The sequence below is a fragment of the Zea mays genome, chromosome 5 (assembly GCF_902167145.1).
Source record: "Zea mays cultivar B73 chromosome 5, Zm-B73-REFERENCE-NAM-5.0, whole genome shotgun sequence".
Taxonomy (NCBI): Eukaryota; Viridiplantae; Streptophyta; class Magnoliopsida; order Poales; family Poaceae; genus Zea; species Zea mays.
Window position 1 is genome coordinate 123,991,194 of NC_050100.1, and position 23,234 is coordinate 124,014,427.

At 42.7% G+C, this 23,234-nt stretch overlaps 1 pseudogene; it reads right to left on the reverse strand.

Moving 5' to 3' along the window:
• Positions 1-6,895: 6,895 nt before the first annotated feature.
• LOC103628422 (probable inactive receptor kinase At5g58300) overlaps positions 6,896-23,234 on the reverse strand; it is a 37,503-nt pseudogene continuing 21,164 nt past the window's right edge.

Genomic DNA, 23,234 nt, shown 5'->3' on the forward strand with positions numbered 1-23,234 from the left:
AAATGGCGGGATAGAAAGGTAAGATTAAAGAACATCAAGCTAGGACACTTGGTGCTTCGAAGAGTGGCCAACCCAGACACAGTGGGGAAGCTTCACTTAAGTGGGAAGGTCCTTTCTTGGTGGTGTCTTCATCAAGACCTGGATCATACATGTTGAAAGATATGGATGGAAATGACATTCCAAGATCTTGGAATGCAGATGAGCTTCGGAGATATTACGTGTAAACTATGTAATTTTCTTACTTTTCCCTATGGCACCCTTTTCCTTTCAAGAGGGGAGAAAGGTTTTTAATGGGGCCATCGGTTGTAATTTTCATTTTTTCTTGTGCAGTCCTGTGCAATACAAGGGCCATCTTCCCCCATATGTAAAATGTAAAGATCTGGGATTACAACATCGAGTGTAAAAGAGTATGAAGAAGCTCCAAAGTCGTCCCTAAGGGGATGCAGTGCTAAAATGCCACCTAAGTGAAAGGTGAAGAAGCTCCAAAGTCGTTCATAAGGGGATGTAGAGCTTAAATGCCTCCTAGGTCAAAGGTGAAGAAGCTCCAAAGTCGTTCCTAAAGGGGATGCAGAGCTTAGCTCCAAAGTCGTTCCTAAGGGGATGCAGAGCTAAAATACTAGCTAAGTAAAAGGTGAAGAGACTCCAAAGTTGTTCCTTAGGGGATGCAGAGTCTGGGTATGTATTCGTGTGAGTTTTTTCACCTTCGGCACACATTTGCATAATTCATCACATCATATTTTGCATTTCATACAAACATACATTAGGCATTTGTAGCTTCATCGCATCATGACATAGCGCATAAGGCATTAACAGGAGAAGAAGTGAGGGCTTCAGCCTTCAACAAGAAAATGCTTCGTTGTGAACGAAGATGCTTTGTTTCAAATGAAGATTGCTTTTAAAAAAAGGAAATGCTTTGTTATATATGAGGGGCCCATTCTTTGATTTTGGCCCAAAGGTGCTTCAATGTGAACGAAAAGAAGGAAAGGTGTTTTTCGCCTTCGACTCAAAAAGCTGCGAGCGGTGGTTTCATCGACCGCAAAGCAGACAATAGTCGAATAAAAGGTAAAGCAGCATTACGAAGCATTTACAAATATTTACAAAAATCTATTCACATTCAGTTACAATTCTTTGCCAAATGATACATTTTCTTGTACAAAGAACCTCCAAAAGTGTTTCTACAGATATTAACAAAAGAAGCCTCCGAAGTCTTCTTCGGTGCTCCAGAGCAAGCTTTGGTTCTTTATCGTTCGGTAGTGTTACCCTAAAAATGACAAAAGCAAAGGTATTAAGGAATATGCTAAGGAAAAATAAAAACATATAGGTAAAAGAGGTTTTAATGCTTTGTTGAGTAGATTTCGAGCTTCGTCTCTAGCCATCTGTCAGCCGCCCTTTGCCCAGATTTGAGTGATGAATCTGTTGCCTGTACTTCGAGCTTCGGCTGGAATGTCAACTAGGTCAGACGGCGAAAGGCTGAAGTTTGGCCTATTAATGGCTCTTATATGATTGCATCTAGCTTTCATGAAAGCAGCAGTCGTACCACGAGAAGCCACTAGCGCACAGAAATCACGGTGGCCAGTTATAACTTCGTTGAGAATGTCAACCTCTTTTTCAACACATTCAAGAACCCTAGGAATATCTTTAGCGGAAAGGGTAACTTCTTCAGATGTGGCTCCAATAGAATTGAAGATAACCTTTAGCCGAGCAATGCATTGACTAGCAAAACTGAAACATTTATCCTAAATAATTTTCATTGTTTCATTTAGTTTGACATTCTTTTCAACTTTGGACTTGATTGTCGCGTTCAGCGCTTCAGACTTGCGATTGAAGTGTTTCGATTTCTTTTCCAAAAGTGTTCGAGCTTCTTCCAGCTCTTTGCTCAATTTTTCATTCTGAGATTGAGCTTCGGCGAGAGAGCCTTCAGCTAAATGCAGCAGGCTGTCTTTTTCCTTCAAAGAAGTTTCAAGTTTTTTTAATCTTATCTTCTAAGCCTTCGATAATGACCTCATTTTTTCTGTCTTCGTCATCCTTCTGCATTTTCAAGGCCTTGCTCAGCAACAGACTCTGAAAGACGAATTAAAGTTAGAACCTCATTATTGAAATACTTAAATTGACATGATGAAAGAAAAAAATACTAAAGGAACTTTACTTTAAAATTTGAGCAAAATAAGTTGTTGATAATGTGTTGCCTTCTGTAGCATCTGATGTCCTTCTCTAGTTTCGGGAATCCGATGCTCTTCGATAATGTGCTTATAATTTTAGCTCTGGCGCGGTCGTGAATGCATCCCAAAATCTCCTCATCGACGCCGCTAAAGAGCATGGATCTGGGCTAATAGCCACAAAATATGGCAAATTCCTTCAATTCGGATATATCCTCTTCGGATAGTTGTTGGTCACCCAAGTGTCGAAGGTCAAAAATTTTATCTTCCAAGAGGTCTCTTCAATTCTCTTTCCTTTATCAGAAGACGCTTCGGCTACCCCTACGTTTTTCTCAGGAACCACATCTGATATGAGTCTATCAATTTCTAGCGAGATTATTAGTTTTAGGCATAGCTTCATTAGCTTCAGCTCCGGCAGTATCTTCAGCATGGTAGGCACAATAGTTTTTTCAGTCGAAGCCGGGGGTGGGGTCTGTTCAATGGCTTGCATCACGTTCATCATTAGCCACTTCTTCTGCCCCTCGACATTTCCCCCGGTAGCCGAAGCGGTCTCCTTTGACTGTAATAGGCTAGTCAGATCTAACCTTAGAGGAATTAGCATTGCAAACAGGATAGGTTCAGTCATTACTTTCAGAATTTCTGAAACATTAGCAGAAGAAGGCGAAGAAGCACATGCAGTCTTGCCTGGCACATCTTATACCTTCGTCTCTACAGGAGATATCCTGACGAGCTTTCATTTCATGGGAGTCGAGTCCTTCGGCTCCGCTAGAATTTTCTGCTTCTTGATAGCCTTCTAGACTTCCGTGACTGACCGGATGGCCTGTCTTTTCATAATGCTAACAACCCTTTTTCTTTTTGCTCCTCTGGCCCCTTCATCAAGTCTCTTGTAATCTAGGTACTCAAAATTCAAAGCATCCATTACACGATTTAACCTTCGTTTTTCACGGGTGTCGAAGGCAGCTGTCATCAGCTGATCTTCTTTCTTTGTGAAGTTTCCGAGAATTTCATTGCACATCGTTTTTATCAGCTCCAGCCATTCAATGCACGGTTTGATGAATCTTTTTTGGAACTTAAACTGGTAAGAAAGCTAAACAAGTTCATACTTCTTTCCTTCCTCCTTTTTCTTCAGCATTCCCCAACCACCAGAGGTTGGAAATGTCCTGTTTGCCAAGTATTCTTGCACCAAGTCCCTGGTGCTAATGTGCTCAGCCACAACTCTAAACTCCACCTCAGCCAGTTGGCATGGGGACCCCATCTGCATATTGCACAAGGGTCGAGTCATGTCGAAGTTCAGTCTTAAGGGACTCATTACCATGCTCATGAGCTTCTCCCTTTTCTTCTCAGCGGCCTTCACGTAAAACCACACATTCATCCACCCGGTCAGCCATTTAGTGCGGTAGCCAATCACAGGGGCCTTGGTATCCTCTCGGTATGCAAAGTTGTAGCACCCGAAGTTCTTGTGTAGACCATCGGCTCTTGCCTTCATCTGATAATGAAGCTTGTGCACTCGACAGAACCCTTCGGCATTGGCACTCTTTCCTTGGCTTCGAAGAGCCCAAATATACATGTTGAGCCTAATAATGGCACTGGCGGTCAGTTGGTGTAGCTAAATTTCGAACTTCTTCAAAACCTCACCGATCATTTCATAAAGGGGAACCAAAGTCCAGCCCTAAAGAAGCTTTTGAAGACTACGACTTCATCCTCTTTCGGATCTAGAATCATCTCCTCTCCAGCGAAACAAACCAGTTCATCATCATTCTCTCCAAAGTATCCTAGCTTCTTCATTAAAACCAAATCCTCTGCCTTAACTGTGGATCCCCCGAATTCAATTAGGTTGGGCTTATTCGGGCATAGGATGATGTCATCATCTTCGTTTTTGCTATCAACTTCAACCACTGTCTGTTTAGCTTCAGCATCAGCAACACCTTCGGCAATAGTTTCTTCCTGCACAACCAACCCAGAACGCTTCATCACTTCTGAGATGGGAGCTGTCTCAGTGGTTCCAGCCTCATCCCCCTCGCATGTCACCCTAGCATTCAACCTTATTCGGGCCATTTTAGTGTTCAGTCTCTGGTAGATGAAGTTACATTTAAATGATGGCACGCTTGTCTGAAGCGAAATGCAGCAAGCTTCGGCTTTAGTAAAAATTTTCAGCAGCACAACGGTGCAATAGCAGTTAATGTTGTGGTAACTTCTCACCAACACGTCTGTTTATATAGCCCTGCAGGAGAAGAAGGCGAACCGCCAAGGCACGCATACTGGCTGATCAGTGGACCAATAAACGTTGTGAATTTTATATTCATTTTTTAATAACAAGCTCAGAGAAGGTGTTTTTCGAACCTTCGGCATTCCGAAGCCTTCGTACTTTTCGTGAATTGAGCTTGTTATGAAAATACGATCTAGCACCGCGAAGGGGCTACTGTTGGCGGGTCTTCCTCTCCACCGAAGGTCCTCAAGACAAAGGTATCACTAACAAAGTGATGTTGAGGATCCTCTTTGTTGAAGGTCCTCAAGACGAAGATACTATCTAAGAACTATAATGACGAATATCAAAGCATCTAACCGAAGGGAGACAGCTTTGGCTTAAGGTGGTGATGAAGGTCAAGCATGGCGCTGAACCGAAGAGGAAAAGACCAGTTGATCCCTGATGATTTATGTTACATTTATGAATACAAATTAAGGTCATAAGTGTATTTACATCCGGGTTGCGTCCCATGCCTATAAATAGGTGAACAGTACCCTCGTACTGTTCACGCTAAATTGTAATCGCTCTCGCATCAGCACCTTCAATCAAGTCGAATGTATCAATATAATGTAAATTCTGTTAATGTTGATGTGTATATTATGAAATACATATGTGAATGAACTAAAGGACTACATTCACTATCTCTATATACTCTTATCATTATGAATGATGAAGACATGTCCTTCATGACCTTCATCTGAAGATCATTATATCCAAGTGGAGATAATGCTTTGGAGGACACTATAGGAAACTAGTTAAAGAATGTGGGTGACAAACCGTCAAACTTAATGTAATAAGCCGACGAACTTACAGTAAGAACATGGGTTTACCGACGAATATAGCCGACGGCGATTTTTGGACGAACTTAGAGAAATAAGTTCGACGGCCCCGACGAACTTAACATTAAGAACGTGGGTATCGTCGAACTTAACATTAAGAACGTGGGTAACGGTACCCATGTTCTTATTGTTAAGTTCGACGGGGCCACGTGGTCGTCGAACTTATTTGGCCTGCGTGGGTCTGTGTGGGCTGCGCATTAAGTTCGACGGTACCCATAAACTTAACGTTAAGAATGTGGGTACCACGTTCTTAACCCTTTTCTAGAAAAAAAATAAAAATTACAGAAATGAAAAATTAGACAAACATAATATCACATGCAACACAGAATATCACATACAATACAGATTTCAAACACATGGATATATGTTCATATCACAAATTCACATAAGTCCAAATATATAAGTTCACAAATTCACATAAGTCCAAATACATAAGTTCACATCCATAGTTCACATTTGTAGTTCACAAGTTCAAAGACAAAAGTTCAAACATTAGCTCCATCGCTCTCGATTAGGACATCAGATTGTTGTTCATAGCTCCGCCACTAGAATTGAGATATATGTCCGCAAAGTCATCATGAGGGGGAGGAGTCCTTTGATGAGAGCCGGAATCCTACAAAATAAACCAAAATTCTCATAAATATACAACTGGTATTAAATCACATGTACACAAAGATATAGAAAAGCATGATAAACACAAAATGTGGCTTCCAAGAAGATCACAAAATGCTGGCATTAAATCACATGTACACGAAGATATAGTAAAGCATGATAAACACAAAATGTGGCTTCCAAGAAGATCACAAAATGATATGTACACCAAGATATAGGAAAGCATGATAAACATTTGTCCTAGCCTAAAGTGCTACCATCACAAGAAACAAGCAACAGTGGAGTAGTCCCAAAAAAAGAAGGCCAATTTGTTAGCTGCTAAAATTAGTTGAAGACATCCAAACACTCTAGTGCATTCAAACACCCCCAGCTAAGCATAGTGCACCAAACAGCTAGATCTAACTGGACATAGGAAATTAAAAACAGGACAGCAAGTCAACAAACCAAATTTAAGGAAGAAATCAGCAGCACAGAATAATAAAGTTCACCTTGTCCATAAAAAGGGTCAAAAGTGGCATGTTCAGTTCAGCAATACTGAAAAATTCTGTTCCTCTCAACTGAAGGTTATGCTCCACACAATGACTTTTTTGTCAAAGCAGAAAAGGGAGCAGATATTGACTGGTCTGGTCTAAACATAAGAGGCCGAAAGAAGAGAAAATTTTCAAGTGCTACATTCATCAGAAGATTAAAATGTGAACCTAGACATAAAGCAGGGAAGAAACAAGGACCTTTTCCACACTTGGTAGCCTTTTGATTCTGCATTGCCTTTATTTACTGTTAACCCCAATCCTAATCGTCTATCCTACCTATAGCAATCTGATAAAGTCAAGCAGTGTTTGTTGCTTGCACTAAACAAATAGTTATGAGCCCATTCCCAAACAACAACAAGCAACACGACATCTCCAGTCAGGTCACCATAATGTTACTCAAAGTTTCTTCCTTCTTGCCACATTTCTTAAGGGGGTGTTTGTTTGGGATTATAATCTGCTCAGATTATAATCCCAAACAAACACCCCACCACTCATGTCTCATTATAACGATTGCTACCATTCTAAACGCGCAAACAGACATGGGTAGTTATTATGACGCCCATTGCAAATTGAGAATTCCAAATTGAGCATTGAACTTATGAGAGTGACAGGACGAAGGAGAGATGTCAGCGCGGATCATACCATGGAGCATGTTGGACACGCTTCCCCGGCTGTAGTAATCCTACACGAGCAGCTTCTCATCCTTGGAGTAGTAGTAGGCGCGGAGCTCGACGACGTTGTCGTAACGGATCCGCCTGAGTAGCTCCATCTGCTGCTCGAAGTCGTGCCGCCCGACGTTCACCTCCTTGAGCCTCTTGATGACGACCGTGGTGGTGTCCTCCAGCACGGCCCGGTATGCCGTCCCGAATGCGCCCTTGCCCAGGACCTTGACGGAGGCACGGAGCAGGTCCTCCAGATCGAACGCCAGCGACGGGGCCTCAAAGAAGACCATCCGGTTGTCGTCCCCGTCCTTGCCGATGACCGCCTTGGACTCAAGCGATTCCCTCCCCTTCTTCTCCCCGCCCTTCCCAACAACCGTGCTGCCACCTGTTGTCTCGTCATCGCGGCCCTCCCTACTGCTTTTGCAGAATGCGAGGAGCAGCAGCGCCACGACGGTGAACCCGAGGACGCACCCTCCCACGGCAATGGCGAGGATGGCCGCCTCGTTGAGTGTAAGGCCCAAAATTGGTACAAAAAAGTATAACGAAATAAATAAATATATATATTTAGGATAGCAATTCCAAAATTCTTGGAAAAAAACCCTTTAAGAACTTCATTAGGACCCTTTCAATTTATAATCAACCGAGAGTGTATTAAATTAGTTAAGTAATCAATAAATAGATAAAGGATGGTTGATCTCTTGATGATAATTTTTGGTAATACATTTCTTCTTCTTCTCAATTTATAAATTAAAAAAATATAGAATAGAAAATGAATGGAAAGGCAAGAATATATACTTTATAAAAATAAATAAATAATCCAAACAGTAGAGTCTAAATTCCCATCGGGATTATGTTTGATTTTTGGAATCTGAAATTCAAAATAAAATTTGAATTTGGTTTGAATACTTAAAATTGGGATTTGAAAACAAAACAGAAAATATATAAAAGAAAAGAAAAGATCAAATCAGTGTTTGGGCTGAAACTTCCATAGTCGGCCCAGTATCTCTTCCCCTTCGCGGCCCAACTACTGCGCCCCCTCGGCCCATCTGGCTCCTTCCTTCCACCGCGCACCTGCACGTGACACTGGTGCCTAGGCCCCACTGTCCAGCCCCTCAGCCACCTCACGCACGCGCTTCCCTCAGTCACGGACGTGTGGGACCCCAGTGGTCAGCTTCGTCCTCTTCAAACAGCCGACCGATTTCTCTGCTATGGATCAGGACGGACTCCGCGGACCTCGGCCATAACAAGATGCCGATCTCGCCGCTTGGACTTCGGCCGCTTGAAGCGGGTCGGTCAGCTCCCATCCGGTACGCCGGGGATAGCGGGATCCCGATCCGGCCAGGCGCTCCTCGGTCCTATAAGATACGTCCCTGGCTGGACAAATCAGCATTCCCCCTTCTCGGAGCAAAGCATTGGTGAGAGAAATCGGGGGGCGCCGCGCGAAGAAATTGGGGGAATCCGGTCGATGCTAGCATTATTGCCTGCACGGCCGAACAGAGAGGATGGAGAACTGACCACCATGGACAATCGTGATCGAACCCCTGGTCGATGTTGCGCCCCCTAGAACCCAGTCCGCCCACCGTGCACTGCTCGCCCAGCGGGGGGAAAAGGAGCTGCCGTCGTCATCGCTCCCTACCTTCGACGCCTTTGGTGACCTTGGAGCAATCGGGGAGGGTTTCCGTGGCCGCGGGTTTTACGCGCGTGGACTCCTCGGACGAAGAACACCACTGGGCTCGCTGTGTTCGTCGATGGTGCTTTGCGTGTGCCAGTGATCCGTGCCACGCCGTGGTCGAGCTTGCCTCCGTCACAACCACCAGTAAGTCATGTCCAGTAGTCTTCGCCTTAACCTCTTGGACGTGTAGCACTAATTAGATTAGAGTATTGCGGCTTTGGGTGCTTGGCGGCTATTGCCGGCCATGGCGCCGCCACTCTGCTTGGGACGCCGTCGCCGTCCCTGGATGGAGGTGGGGGGTGGCACGATGACCGCTGTTTTGGAATTCGACGACGTAGATTAGAAATGGGTACCGCTTCGTGGGATCCAAGCGGGTGCATGGATCTCAGATCGGACGGTTTGGAGCAGATCAAGCCTCATAAAATCTAGGTCGTTCATTTATAATCCAAGGATCCCGAGCCGTACCGATTTGCGGAGATGTGCAATTTAATCTGGACCATCGCTATCCGATCCTGCGGCCAGGGATCCACCATACCCCTTCGCCGTAGACGTTTTACACATGAAACCCTGTAAAATATGAGAATAAACCCGCAGTCCACCTCTGGATTGCCTGAGTCTTAAGGAAATTGTGACTTAGGCCCCTGTGTTCCTCTGTTTTTGATGCCCAGTCCAGAGAAGTAGAAAATCAAGTAAAAGAAATTAGAAAATGAATTTTAATGTTAAAATAAATGCTAGAAACTTGTATAATTCATAGAAACTACATATTAAGTTCAAATTGGTCCATTCCAGTTTCTATAATTTTGTAATATTATTGTTTATCATTTAGTACCACTGCTTTGACATGAAAATCACAATAAAATTTATATCCTATTTAATCTTGTACAAAACACATAAAATCTTCAGAAATTCATAACTTAAAATCTATAACTCCAAAATTAATGATTCATGTTCCTAGAATCTTATTTTAATGTGTAGATTATTATTATATATTTTGTTCTTATGTTTGGTGTGATGTTAATTTTGCCTATACATGTATGTCTGTATTGCTACGTTTAGCGGTGAGGACACGTGTCATCTGAAGAGCAAGTTGGTACCTGGAATCTCAAGTCTCAGGCAAGTTGTGCCCTTGATCACTTCTTTTTACCTAGCCATGTTCTGATTAATCATAATGATCTGCATAGGTTAATTTTGATGGGACCCAATAGGTTACCCTAGTTTGTCTATCTTTATACCTTGTTTACCACTGAACTTTTTGGGTAGTACTTGCTAGTTCTTTATGTGGTTTTGGGTATGAAGATACATTATTCATGATCACACTTTTATTATCTGTTTATTATTACTATTCATGATAAGATCATTATGTTAATTGGAACATGGAGCGACCACCCGAGAAAACAGTGCTACCACAAGGGTTTATGGACGCCCTTGGCTGATTAATTAGGAAAGCTAGTGGAAGACTACCTTACCCGAAAGGGGCAAGGGCAGTAGGGGAGTGGTCAGTGTAGGGAGGTCCTTGGGATGATTTTGCTGCGATGGCGATCATGCGAGGGATCCCTGCATTGGAGCTTCCTATAAACTGTAGCGGGTTTTTTGAAGCTAGTGGAACTTTGTAAAGGCCTCGTAGTGTTACCCCGCCTCGCCTCCTCGGTAGAGGTGTATGGGGAGTCGCGATCCCTTGGCAGATGGGTAACATGACTTGTGGGTAAAGATGCGCAACCTCTGCAGAGTGTAAAACTGGTATACTAGCCGTGCTCACGGTCATGAGCAGCTCGGACCCTCACATGATTAATTTATGGAACTAAATTCAATTTGTCATATGCATTGCATCGCAGGTGATGTTATTACTTTTCTTAATTGGGTTGGTATTTACTTATACTTAGTAACTGCTAATAAAATTTTGACCAACTTTAAAAGCAATGCTCAGCTCTAACCATCCTCTTTGGTAAGCCTTACACTTCACGTGAGCTCCCACCTTTGGCGAGTTCATGCACATTATTCCCCACAACTTGTTGAGCGATGAACGTATGTGAGCTCACTCTTGCTGTCTCACACCCCCACAGGTCAGGAACAGGTACCACAGGATGAGGCGCATGGAGGATGCTGCGATATGTTCATGAGAGGTCTAGGCCATCGCCTCCCAGTCAACTTTGGGTTGCTGGACTGTTGTCTCCTTATAATGTAATTATTTATTTTGTATAGAATTCCTGTTAAGTAGTAAAGATGTGACATTCGATCTTGTGCCATGATTCATCATATGTATGAGACTTGGTCCCAGCACACCTGGTGATTATGTTCGCGCCCGGGTCTTGGTGCCCCGAAATCCGGGTGTGACAGAAGTGGTATCAGAGGAATGTTGACTGTAGGATGAAACCTAGATTGAACTGGACAACCATTGTCTACTTACCTCTGCTACTCTTATTCTTTCTAAACTTTTCTTAATCTTTTTCTCATCTCATTTCGCTTTACTCTGATTATTCGTACCTTTTCCTTCTAAAGACAAATGTGGATTTCACACCTTGAAATCCTGTACCTAAAAGTGACCTTTAGGAATAGGAGACCTATTAATAGGAACAAAATCAAAAGTATTTTTGTAAATATTTGTATGCTTGAATGTTTGTTCTTATGATACATGTCTGATTTGGATCTTTGATTGAGTGTGATGAGTTGTGGAGTAATGTCCACAATTACATCTGCATATACATATAGGCATAAATATAAATAAAAAAATCATAAGATAACTAATCAACTTAGATTATCACTCATTAAAATATCTAGCCTAAACAATGTCCATCCTTCTTAAAAGATTCTAGCATATCCTAATAATATTTATCCTACCCTGGTAGATCTATCTAATCTTAACTAGTTTAATCTAGTCATACCAACCTAATCTGGATTCTATCTAATCTATTATGATCTAAGCTAGATTGAGTTACTTAATGCTGTTACAAAAGATAAGGCCATACTCCTAATTCACATACGCCTAAATTAGTGACTTAGATCAACTCGGCCACACCCAACAACTTGACCTACAAAACAGGTTACATAACTAATCACATCTAGCATATAGCTACCTACTAAACCCTCTACCCATCTGTTGCCTACAGATCTATCTTAACCTCTTGTCCCAAACCCGGATGAAGACACCAAGACTCGAGAAGGAGATCAAACTCGTTGAGGAATAATAAGAATCAAGCCATACTTCCAAAGGAATCAAGATCCACTATGCATTATGGAGTCCTTCCTTACCCTACTATGTCCTACCCAAGCTTATCCATGCTTTAAAGACATTTTTACACATTTGGTGGTTGTACATATATACCCATGCCTTCCTAATCACCTACTCATTTGTATAAAAAAATCTCTTGATTTTGGTACCAACTAGAAACTAAAAGCTATATTACAACCAATCTCTGTATATCCCTTATCTTACAAATCTCGAGGACGAGATTTTTGTTAAGGGGGGTAGGATTTGTAAGGCCCAAAATTGGTACAAAAAAAGGATAACGAAATAAATAAATATATATATTTAGGATAGCAATTCCAAAATTCTTGGGAAAAACCCTTTAAGAACTTCATTAGGACCCTTTCTATTTATAATCAACCGAGAGTGTATTAAAATAGTTAAGTAATCAATAAATAGATAAAGGATGGTTGATCTCTTGATGATAATTTTTGGTAATGCATTTCTTCTTCTTCTCAATTTATAAATTAAAAAAATATAGAATAGAAAATGAATGGAAAGGCAAGAATATATACTTTATAAAAATAAAGAAATAATCCAAACAGTAGAGTCTAAATTCCCATCGGGATTATGTTTGATTTTTGGAATCTGAAATTCAAAATAAAATTTGAATTTGGTTTGAATACTTAAAATTGGGATTTGAAAACAAAACAGAAAATATATAAAAGAAAAGAAAAGATCAAATCAGTGTTTGGGCTGAAACTTCCATAGCCGGCCCAAATCTCTTCCCCTTCGCGGCCCAGCTACTACGCCCCCTCGGCCCATCCGGCTCCTTCCTTCCACCGCGCACCTGCACGTGACACCGGCGCCTGGGCCCCACTTCCAGCCCCTCAGCCACCTCACGCATGCGCTTCCCTCAGTCACGGACCTGTGGGACCCCAGTGGTCAGCTTCGTCCTCTTCAAACAGCCGACCGATTTCTCTGCTATGGATCAGGACGGACTCCGCGGACCTCGGCCGTAACAAGATGTCGATCTCGCCGCTTGGACTTCGGCCGCTTGAAGCGGGTCGGTCAGCTCCCCTCCGGTACGCCGGGGATAGCGGGATCCCGATCCGGCCAGGCGCTCCTCGGTCCTATAAGATACGTCCCTGGCTGGACGAATCAGCATTCCCCCTTCTCGGAGCAGAGCATTGGTGAGAGAAATCGGGGGGCGCCGCGCGAAGAAATTGGGGGAATCCGGTCGGTGCTAGCATTATTGCCTGCACGGCCGAACAGAGAGGATGGAGAACTAACCACCATGGACAATCGTGATCAAACCCCTGGTCGATGTTGCGCCCCCTGGAACCCAGTCCGCCCACCGTGGACTGCTCACCTAGCGGGGGGAAAAGGAGCTGCCGTCGTCGTCGCTCTCTACCTTCGACGCCTTTGGTGACCTTGGAGCAATCGGGGAGGGTTTCCGTGGCCGCGGGTTTTGCGCGCGTGGACTCCTCGGACGAAGAACACCACTGGGCTCGCCGTGTTCGTCGATGGTGCTTTGCGTGTGCCAGTGATCCGTGCCACGCCGTGGTCGAGCTTGCCTCCGTCACAACCACCAGTAAGTCATATCCAGTAGTCTTCGCCTTAACCTCTTGGACGTGTAGCACTAATTAGATTAGAGTATTGCGGTTTTGGGTGCTTGGCGGCTATTGCCGGCCATGGCGCCGCCACTCTGCTTGGAGCGCCGCCGCCGTCCCTGGCTGGAGGTGGGGGTGGCACGATGACCGCTGTTTTGGAATTCGACGGCGTAGATTAGAAATGGGTACCGCTTCGTGGGATCCAAGCGGGTGCATGGATCTCAGATCGGACAATTTGGAGCAGATCAAGCCTCATAAAATCTAGGTCGTTCATTTATAATCCAAGGATCCCGAGCCGTACCGGTTTGCGGAGATGTGCAATTTAATCTGGACCATCGCTATCCGATCCTGCGGCCAGGGATACACCATACCCCTTCGCCGTAGACGTTTTACACATGAAACCCTGTAAAATATGAGAATAAACCCGCAGTCCACCTCTGGATTGCCTGAGTCTTAACAAAATTGTGACTTAGGCCCCTGTGTTCCTCTGTTTTTGATGCCCAGTCCAGAAAAGTAGAAAATCCAGTAAAAAATTAGAAAATGAATTTTAATGTGAAAATAAATGCTAGAAACTTGTATAATTCATAGAAACTACATATTAAGTTCAAATTGGTCCATTCCAGTTTCTATAATTTTGTAATATTATTGTTTATCATTTAGTACCACTGTTTTGACATGAAAATCACAATAAAATTTATATCCTATTTAATCTTGTACAAAACACATAAAATCTTCAGAAATTCATAACTTAAAATCTATAACTCCAAAATTAATGATTCATGTTCCTAGAATCTTATTTTAATGTGTAGATTATTATTATATATTTTTTCTTATGTTTGGTGTGATGTTAATTTTGCCTATACATGTATGTCTGTATTGCTACGTTTAGCGGTGAGGACACGTGTCATCTGAAGAGCAAGTTGGTACCTAGAATCTCAAGTCCCAGGCAAGTTGTGCCCTTGATCACTTCTTTTTACCCAGCCATGTTCTGATTAATCATAATGATCTGCATAGGTTAATTTTGATGGGACCCAATAGGTTACCCTAGTTTGTCTATCTTTATACCTTGTTTACCACTGATCTTTTTGGGTTGTACTTGCTAGTGCTTTATGTGGTTTTGGGTATGAAGATACTGTTGGGGACTTGCTCTCAAATGCTATGAATTAAGAACAAGGCAACATAAAATGTTAAATATCAATACCCTTCGTCCGCCGAAACATTATCTCCATAAGGATTTAATGAACTTCAGACGAAGGTCACGAACATAGTATTACGAAGGTTTCACCTTCGTAATTAAACTTATAAAGATAACATAAAGTAAAGTTAAAACATGAAACATTAAATATAAATGTATTGAAAAACAAATGATCTTATTCACATACATTATTATGTGAATTTAAGATGTTTGAATACAACGTTTAAATACATTTATACCTTTGCCTTGACAAGCAATAATTCCCGAGTGATGCGTTAGCAATTACAGAAATGCGTGAACAGTAAAGGAATACTGTTCACTATTTATAGGCGCAGGACACAGCTCATGAAGAATTACAATTATGCCCCTCATAAAAGTTTACAACAATGACTCAGATCATTGAAGGCTAAAAGGTCATTTTATCTTTAAGTCGGTTCGATCCTTCGTCTTCGGATATGCTGTAGTTCCGAAGCTTCGTGAACGGTATCTTCGGCATCATGTTCAAGCAGCGTCAGCTGAAGCTGTTTCTTTTTGCAGGACCTTCGGCGACGAAGCATGGTCCCAACAGTAGCCCCTTCACGGTGCTAGATCGTTTTTCGTAACGAGCTTGATCCGTGAAAAAAGTCTCTTAGGCTTCAGGAAGCCGAAGGTCCGAAAAACACCTTCCCTGAGCTCGTTGTCGAGAAACGATACAGCTTTCAAGTGTGTAGCGGTCCCACCATGCAGATTCACTGTTCTTGTTTTTGCGGCCCACCGTTCAGCGGGTGCGAGCAACTGTTTGCCTGGTGTAAAAATCCTGACGATTCACCTTCTTACCTGCAACACTATATAAACAGACGGGTAGGTGTGAAGTTACCACAGCATTCATTGCTATTGCACTGTTTTGCTGCCAAAATTTTCAACCATAGCCGAAGCTTAACTTTCGCATTCAAACGAAGCTCCAATTTAGAATTTGCTTCGTCAGAAGAATAGCTTCGGAAAAGAAGGCTATTATTTTTCAAGAAATTTTTCAAGAAATTCAAAATTAAATGGCCAGAGTGCGCTCTACTACTAGAGTTGAGCGCGAGGAAGACGAAGCCGAAGGTGCGGAAACTGTTCCTATCTCTGAAGCAATGAAGCGAACTGGATTGATGACATCAGAAGACATCCCTGCTGCTGAAGCAGAACAAGCAGATATTGAGGAGGCTGGTACTGACGATGATTACAATATCGCAGTACCGAGCAAACCTAGTCACCTGGAGTTCGGAAAGTCGACTATCTCGAAGGCTGATTTCCCAAAGATGGTGAAGTCAGGCTACTTCAGCGAAGATGAGAAGAAGATGATTCGCTTTGGTGGAGAAGAGATTACCCCGAAGCCACAAAAAGATGAAATAGTGATTTTTAAGAGTTTCCTCAAAGTTGGTCTGAGATTTCCTCTGAACAGGATGATTGCCAATGTGCTGAAGAAATTTCGGATCTATTTTCACCAGCTAACTCCTAACGCTATTGTTAGGCTTAGTGTTTATATTTGGGCTCTCCGAAGCCAAGCAGTGGAGCCATTTGCCGAAGGTTTCTGCCGAGTACACGAGCTACACTACCAAACTAAGGCCAGAAAGGATGGGCTACATGAAAATTTTGGTTGTTACAACTTTGCATATCGGAAAACTACAAAATTTGCTGTGATCAGCTATCGAAGCAAGTGGCTGGCAGGCTGGAAATCGGAATGGTTCTACGTCAAGGTTGATGACGACAAGGAGAAGCTTGTGCAGAGTCCGCTTGAACTAATCTTCGGAGAAACCCGACCTCAGTGCAATATGACACCAGAAGGTCCAACCCAAACGGCGTTGGCTGAATTCAGAATTATTGCAGAGCACATTGGCACTAGGGATTTGGTGTAGGAATTTCTGGCTTTCAAAGTATTTCCAACTATGAAGGAATGGGCTATGCCGAAGCTTAAAGGAGAGAAGAAAGAGGGGGAGCTTGTCCGGTTACCCTATCACTATAAATTCAAGAAATACTTTAAGGCATCCTGCCAAGAATGGCTCGAAACAATCGAAATAATGAGCACAGAGATTCTTGGAAATTACTCTAAAAAGGAGGACCAATTGATGACAGCAGCCTTCGGCACCCGGCCGAAACGAAGGCTAAACAGAGTACTTGATGTTATAGGCTTTGAATATCCTAACTATGGTCGATTGGGCGGAGATGGTGGAGGCCCGAAGAGGAAAAGAATCGCCAGCGCTGTTGACGAAGAAAGCACCAAAGTGGCCAAAAAGAAAAAGGAAACTTCTGAAGAGTTGATCCCTGAGCCGAAGGTGGCTGCTGCAAGAAAAAGGAGAACTGCATCTCCGGAACCGGAAGCATTGGTTCAAGAAGAAACTCCTGCGACACCTTCTACTGCCAAAGTAGAAGAGATTATGAAGGTAATGACTGAACCCTTGGCTGTCAAGCTAAGTCCGCTGGCGCCGGAACTGACGAAGTTTTTTCAGAGGGACAAAGCAGCTTTGGCAGAAGAAAGTCCTGTACTGCCGAAAAAACGAAGAATTATTCAAATAGCAGATGTGATTCATCAGACGCCGCCACCGGCAACAGTGTCAAAAATGGCTTTTGTCGAGACCGCTGAAGCCGAAGGCGCCGCAGCCGAAGCTTCTAGAGTGGAGACCACCGAAGCTGAAACCGGCGACGCCGAAGCTGCTGGGGCCGAAGCTGGGATCACGGAAGGTTCGAATCTGGAAACTACCCTTGAAGTTATTGACAATATTCTCCTGAAAATGGCTGAGGAAGAAGCTGCTGTGGCTGCGGTAACCACTGCAACTGGGAAGGGAAAGGAGCAGATCGATGACACTTCAGAAGAAGAAAGTTTTAACTTTCAAGACTTGCTTGGACAAGAGCTAACAGTTTCCGAAAAGGAAGAGTTGAAAAAATATGCCATATCTTGCGGGTATAAGCCAGGGGCTACGTTATTTGGTGGGGTCAACGAAGGGAAGTTAAGATGCCTTCGGAACCGCACCGAGGCTAAAGTTGTTAGAACCCTCTCCAAAAGCGTTGGCCTACCGAAACTAGAAGCTGACCTCTGCAGATATCAACGACACCATATCGCCGGAAGCCTGCTTTATGCTAATTTTAAGGTAACAAATTTTATTATTATTGTTTTATTTATGTTTTAGGTCATTTACTGACGAAGATTGTTTTGGCAGAGTATACTATTGAGTAAAGTTCTAAAAATGCAACAAGATCTCGAAGAAGAGAAGACCAAAACTATCATCAAAGATTTGGAAGAAAAAGTTGAAGATTATGAAGCTGTTCTGAAAAGAAGGACTTCACCATCCAGGACCTTAAAATGATGACTAAGGAACACGAAGGTGCATTAGAGAAGAAAGACTTTGTTATTCAGTCTATGGAAGGCTCCTTGGCTGAGGTCCAAGCCGAGAATAACAGTTTAAAGGATGAATTGCTCAAACAACTAGAAAAATCTGAGCAGGAGAAGAAATAGCTTGAAGCAAGTCTTAAAACTAAGATGGAAAAGAATTCAAATTTGCAAAAATCCTTGAAGGAGCTTCAAGAGAAATGTCTAAGCTTCGGCAGCCGATGCGTGCAGTGGCTGAAGGACGTGTTTCATTCTATTGGAGCCAGCTCTGAAAAATTTACACCTTCAGCTGAAACCCAGCACATTAGAATATATTGAAGGCGAGGTTGACGCTCTTGATGAAGTTATTGGTGGCCATGCTGACTTCTGCGCCCTGGTAGCTTCTCGGGACACAGCTACCGCTTTTCTGAAGGCTGGCTGCACGCATGGAAAGATTGTTAATAGGCCTAACTTCAGCTTATCATCATCAGATCTGATAGATATTCCAAGCCTAGCTCGAAGTATCGGAAATAGATTTATGACCCAGATTTGGGTAAATGGCGGGCGGAAAATGGCGGGTGACGAAGCTCGAAGTCATCTTAAGCCGGTAAGAAGCTTATATTTGTTACTTTTACCTTCTCCTTGAAATTTGCACCTTTCTTATTCTGTTCTTTAATATTCGTAGGATGACGAAGCTGAAGTATAAGGAAGCTGAAGTATAACGAAGCTGAAGCATGATGAAGCTGAAGCTTGATAGTTGCTGCAATATTCTTTCCTGCAAAAATTCTGGAAAGACTTTTGTAATATTATTATGGAAAAACTCATGTAAATTTGTACATACCTTGTAATATATTTTGTTTCCGCTGTCTGTGTACAATCTGCTTTGTTGTGGACGAAACTTCTTTTTTGAGTCGAAGGCGAAAAACACCTTCCCTTCTTTTCGTACATAACGAAGCATAAAAAATTTTCCTTTTTCAAAGTCTCTCCTCATTGTCGAATGTGTGATGTGATGATGATTCTATATATGTATAAATGAATGTTTATGAATGCAAATGACATGATGAAATGTATTGTGGAGATGAATATTGAGAATGATTCAAATCTTTTCACTTTTCAGCTTCATCGTTTACTTTTCAGTGTATCAGCGTTGACTTTTCGCTGTAAGCCTCCCTTAGGAGCTTCTTCGCCTTTTACTTTCAGCGGAATCAACGTTGACTTTTCGTTGCAAGCCTCCCTTAGGAGCTTCTTCGCCTTTTACTTTCGGCGGAATCAGCGTTGACTTTTCGCTGTAAGCTCTGCATTCCCTTAGGAACGACTTTTGAACTTCTCCCTGCTTTCTTTTCTTTTCCCTTGGTATTTTACATTTACATTTTTTGGGGGATATCACCTTTATAGAACCGAAATAAGGAAAGAAAAATTACAAGTTGTGGCCCCATTAAAAACCTTTCTCCCCCTTTGGAAAGGAAAAGGGTGCCACAAAAAAGAAATAGAAAAAATTACATCAAATTAAACTTAATATCGCCGAAGCTCATCCGCATTCCATGACCTAGGGATGTCGTTTCCGTCCATATCCTTCAATCTATAGGAACCGGGTCTTGACGAAGATACTACCAAAAAAGGTCCTTCCCACTTCAGCTGTAATTTGCCAACTGTCTCAGGGTTAGCTACTCTTCGAAGGACCAGATGTCCTGGTTCAATATTCTTCAGCTTAACCTTTCTGTCTCGCCATTTTATTGTTTCGGCTTGATATTTATTGATGTTTTCCACAGCCTGAAGTCTGATCCCTTCTATAGCATCTTTTTCCACAGAGCAATCAGCTTCGTCTTCACCTTCTGCCGAAGTTACCGTTCTTATTGATCCTGCTTTGGCCTCTTCCGGGGTTATTGCTTCATCCCCAAACAATAGTTTGAAAGGTGTAAAGCCTGTTGATCTTGACATGGTTGTGTTATGGCTCCACACCACTTTGAAAGGTGTAAAGCCTGTTATTCCTGTCATTATGATCCCGTTAGCTCGTTCGACAAGTCCGTTTGACTCCGGATGTCGAACTGATACAAAATGGATCTTCGTGCCAATTTGATCACAAAATTCTCTGAAAGCTTCAGAATCAAACTGTGTCCCAATATCCACAGTAATGGCCTTCGGCACTCCAAAGCGACAAACAATATTTTGCCAGAAAAACTTTTGAATAGTAACCGAAGTTATTGTGGCTAGTGGCTTTGCCTCAATCCACTTGGAAAAATATTCTACTGCCACTACAACATATCTTAAGTTTCCCTGTGCTGGTGGTAATGGACCTAGTAAATCAAGGCCCCACCTTTGCAACGGCCAAGTGGGTTGTATTAATTGAGTTAAAGACGAAGGTTGTTTTTGATCTCTTGCACATTTCTGACAACCTTCGCACTTTTGGACTAAATCCGCTGCATCCGAAGCTGCCTTTGGCCAATAAAATCCTTGACAAAAAACTTTCCCAAGCAAAGGCCTAGATCCAATGTGAGATCCACACAGGCCTGCGTGTATTTCCTTCATTAATTCTATACCTTCGGATCTGGATAAACACTTGAGCAATGGGGAACAGACCCCTCGCTTGTATAGCTCCCCTTCTATTATGACATATAGTCGAGCTCTTGCTTCTATTCTTTTGTTTTAAGCTTCGTCGTCTGAAAGAAAATTACCCTGAAGGAAAGAGATGATTTCAGTTCTCCAATCTTCACTATAGACAGGGGATATATTGAGGACCGCTCTTTCAAGAAGCTCGACCGAAGGTGCTTTTATTGTTTCAAAAAATACTTCCGAAGGTAAAGGCAGCCCCTGTGCTGCTGACTTGGCCAATAGATCAGCATATTCATTTTCTCCACGAGGAATATTTTTAACAGAGAATCCTTCAAAGGAAACCTCGATCCTTCGGACTGTATCTAGATATTTTCAAGCTTCGGATCTCTTGCTTTATAGCTCTTGTCAACATGACCAGAAATAACTTGGGAATCAGTTTTAAGAATGGCCCTTCTGATCCCCATTGCCTTTAACTTCCGAAGACCCAAGAGCAGAGCTTCGTATTCAGCAATATTGTTTGTACAACTGAAATCAAGTCTCGCCGCATAACAAGTTTTAACTTTGGAAGGTGAAACCAACACAGCAGCTGCTCCTGCTCCGAAGGTTCCCCAAGACCCATCGCAAAACACTGTCCATGCTTCGGCATCTTTATTCATTTCTTCCTCCTGAGCCCCTGACGTCCAGTCAGCAATGAAGTCTGCCAACGCTTGGGATTGAATCGAAGATCTGTGGACAAAATCAATACAAAATTCATTGAGCTCTGCAGCCCATTTTCCAATCCTTCCAGTAGCTTCTCGGTTTCTTATAATATCCTTCAAAGGTTGTGAAGAAGGAACAATTATGTTGTAAGCTTGAAAATAATGACGAAGCTTCCTGGAGGCCATCAAAACAGCATACAGTATTTTCTCCAATTCTGTATAATTTTTCTTTGATAAACTAAGAACTTCGGATACAAAATATATTGGGGCATGTTTCTTGGCTTGGCCTTCAAGCTTCTCCTGGACAAGTGCTGCACTTACCGCTGAGTGCGAAGCTGCCACATATAATAACAAAGGAGCCCCTGGCGTTGGTGGAGTTAGTGTTGTTAGATCTATCAAATATTGCTTCAGTTCTTCGAAGGCTCTCTGCTGGACTGGTCCCCATTGAAAAACTTCGGCTGACTTCAGCACTTCGAAAAATGGTAAATTTCTCTCTGCTGATCTAGATATGAATCTGTTGAGAGATGCCAGCCTTCCTGTCAATCTTTGAGCCCCCTTCTTTGTACTTGGTGGTTCCATTCGAAGTATAGCTTCGATTTTGCTTGGATTAGCCTCAATGCCCTTTGTTGAAACTAGGCAACCAAGAAATTTCCCCTTCTTCACTCCGAAGACACATTTTTCCGGATTCAGCTTTAAACCAGCCTGTCTAAAATTAGCGAAGGTCTCCTGCAGATCAGCAATGTGATTATCTTGCTTCATGCTTTTTACAATGATATCATCAACATAAGTTAGCACATTCCTGCCTATCTGAGAATGGAGGACCTTCGCTGTCATTCTGCTAAAACTTCCTCTGGCATTCTTAAGCCCCTCAGGCATCCGAAGGTAACAATATGTTCCACTGGGGGTTATGAAGCTGGTTTTCAGTTCATCCTCCTTCTTCATCCAGATTTGGTGATAGCCTGAATAGCAATCCAGCAGACTCATAAGCTCTGATGAAGCTGCTGCATTGACTAAGGAATCTATCCTTGGCAATGGAAACTCGTCCTTCGGACAGGCCTTGTTGAGATCAGTAAAATCGATAGACATTCTCCATTTACCATTGGCCTTCTTTACCATAACAGTGTTAGCCAACCATTCTAGATATTTTACTTCTCTGATAACTCCGGCACTGAGGAGTCTTTTCACTTCGTTCCGAGCACCTTCGGCTTTATCATCAGACATCTTCCGAAGCCTTTGCTTTCTTGGTCTGAAGGATGGATCAACATTGAGCGAGTGCTCAATGACATCCCTGTTAACCCCGCAAAGATCATTAGCTGACCAAGCAAAAACATCTTTGTTGTTGAACAGAAACCTTATCAAGGTTTTCTCTTGTTCTTCGGACAGTTGAGATCCCAATAACACCTTCTGCTCTTCTATGTCCTCACATAAGAGCATGGGCTTCGGCTGATCAGCCGAAGCAGCTTTTTCCCTTCTGAACTTGTATTGCTCACAAGCTTCAGCTCCATCTATATTATGGATTGCTTTTGAGTCTGTCCAATTTCCTTCGGCCCTTCTGGCAGCTTCCAGACTTCCATGAATAGCAATGGGCCCTTGGTCCGAAGGTATCTTCATGCAAAGATAAGCTGGATGAAGAATTGCTTCGAAGGCATTGAGAGTACCACGACCAATGATTGCATTGTAAGGGTATTCCATGTCAACAATATCAAACACAACTTGTTCAGTCCTTGTGTTGTTGATAAACCCGAAGGTCACTGACATTGTGATTTTGCCGAGTGCTACAATCTGCCTTCCTCCGAAGCCGCAGAGGGGATGTGTGGCATCATGAATTTTATCTTCAGGCTCTTGCATCTGTCTGAAGGCTTTAGCAAATATGATATCAGCTGCGCTGCCTGTATCAACCAAAACATTATGGACCAGAAATCCTTTGATCACACAAGAGATAATCATAGCATCGTT